At 47.5% G+C, this 2,500-nt stretch overlaps 1 pseudogene; it reads left to right on the top strand.

The window, feature by feature from the left end:
* LOC120907306 overlaps positions 1 to 2,500 on the top strand; it is a 9,163-nt pseudogene that overhangs the window by 4,532 nt on the left and 2,131 nt on the right.

Here is a 2,500-nt window from a genome sequence, read left to right as displayed (position 1 = left end):
AACGACGATAACACAGCAGCGGTAGTGGTTAACGCGGACTTACCAGTTAAGGTAGTCAGTAAGGCTCTGAAGGGTTTAATGATAGTTGACATAGGTGATATGCGAGTGGTTAGCGTTTACGCGCCACCTAGATTTAGTATGGAAGAGTTCCAGAACATGTTGGATAACACGGTAATGGCCGTAACCGGTATCCACAAATTCGTTATCGGGGGACTTCAACGCTTGGTCATCAAGTTGGAACAACCAACTTGGCGAGCGTGGAGAAACCCAGAAACGAAGAGGTGAGTTGGTTTTATCAACCTTTGCGCAGATTGACGCAATTTTATTGAACGACGGCAGCACCCCAACTTATGTTGGACCAGGGCGCACGTCAGTAGTTGATCTTACTTTTGCGAGCCGAACCGTAGCAAGATCATTTAAGTGGGAGGTGTTATCTAGCTATATGAACTCTGATCATCGTGCAATACGAATAGATCTTGAGACGCAAAGCGTGCGTAATCTGTCCCGACCCATAACGGGATGGAGCATCAAGTATTTTAGCAAAGATATATTTGAAGTTATGATGCAAGCCGCTTTTGAGACTGAGGTCACAACAAGCGAAGACTTAATGCGTATACTTGTCACGGCGTGTAATGCGACGATGACTAAACGTAAGAGGTACACTCCTAACAAGAGTGCATTTTGGTGGACGTTAGAGATTGAGGCACTTCGCAAAGAGTGCAAACACCGCGATCGATTAGCGCAAAGAGCTTTTAATACTGATCTCTATTCTACTTTTAGGGACGAGTTCAAGGTGGCACGGAATGCCCTCAAGCGATTGATCAAGCATACCCGACAGAGGAAGTGGAAAGAGTTCCTGGGAACAGCGAACAACGCATCATTTGGTATTGTATATCATACGTTCAAGAAAGTGGCCGAGGGTTCGATTGGACCCCGAACCATGACATTGGACGAGTTTAGGGAAGTGGTGAGCGAGCTTTTTCCTACTCACCCAAACACGGTGTGGCCTGAATATCGTATCGATCAGCCACGAGAGTTTGAAAGGGTAACTAATGATGAGATTCTTGCGGTTGCCAGGAGACTACCCAACAAGAAGGCGCCGGGACCAGATGGTATCCCGAATGAGGCGCTGAAAGTTGGTATGTTGACTGCAACCGATGCATTTTGCAGGGTTTACCAAGGCTGTTTAGAGAACGCGAAGTTCCCCGATGAGTGGAAAAGGCAGAGGTTGGTGTTAATACCGAAGCCGAACAAACCACCAGGGGAACCGGGTTCAGTTCGCCCCATTTGTCTACTAGACGGGGCAGGTAAAGGTTTAGAACGCATCATAGTGCAACGGCTAAATGCACACATCGAGGAGGTCAACGGACTGTCTGACGACCAATTTGGTTTCAGAAGTCGTCGATCTACAGTTGATGCGATTCAACGGGTAGTGGACATTGTTTCGGTAGCTAGAAGTAGAAACAGATACAGTGGACGGTATTGTGCAGTTGTTACATTAGATGTTACTAATGCTTTTAACAGTGCTTCGTGGTTGGCGATTGCAAATGCTTTACAGAGAATTAACACTCCTAAATATCTTTATGATATCATTGGTGATTATTTTAGGAATCGTGTGCTGATGTATGATACCACAGATGGACCGGCAGAGATTGCAGTCACATCGGGTGTACCTCAAGGCTCGGTACTTGGCCCAACGTTATGGAACCTCATGTACGACGGAGTCCTACGAGTTGCAATGGTGGAAGGTGCACGGATTATCGGCTATGCAGACGATATAGTACTGTTGGTGGAAGGTAATTGTGTTGATGATATTGAAATTCTCGTTTCCAGTCAGATTCGCATCATCGACCGATGGATGACCGACAACGGATTAAAGATAGCCCCGACCAAGACCGAGTTTATTATGGTCAGTTCCCATCAGAGGATACAGCATGGGGCTATCAGGGTAGGTGATCACGTAGTACATTCGTCGCGCAGCTTAAAGTACTTGGGGATGGTCCTAGATGACCGCCTCGATTACACTTCACACATCAGGTATGCGGTGGAGAGAGCGACGAAGCTATGGACCACCTTGGTAAGGATGATGCCTAATAAGGCAGGTCCGAGTAGTAATGCTAGGCGAGCAATTGCTCTTACTGTTGTGGCGAAGGTCCGGTATGCCTCGCCCATTTGGTGTCATACCCTTAGATTTGCTAACCGTAGACAATGGCTACGTCGGTTTTACCGGCCAGTAGTCCAGCGAGTTATCTCTTCTTTCAGGACAACTTCTCATGATGCAGTCTGCGTGCTTGCGGGAATGATCCCGCTTCATCTCCTCCTGGACGAGGACTCCAGGACTTTTCATCGGAGACGAGCAGAGAACATCGCCGGATCGGTTGCACGTAACATGGAACGTGTCACAACTATGGAACGATGGCAACGAGAATGGGATGAGAGTGTTCACGGTCGGTGGACATACCGTCTCATACCCGACGTCAACAGATGGATAAGTAGAAGA

Source organism: Anopheles arabiensis (assembly GCF_016920715.1).
Source record: "Anopheles arabiensis isolate DONGOLA chromosome X unlocalized genomic scaffold, AaraD3 X_pericentromeric_contig0003, whole genome shotgun sequence".
NCBI lineage: Eukaryota > Metazoa > Arthropoda > Insecta > Diptera > Culicidae > Anopheles > Anopheles arabiensis.
This window is presented reverse-complemented; position numbering and strand designations above follow the sequence as displayed.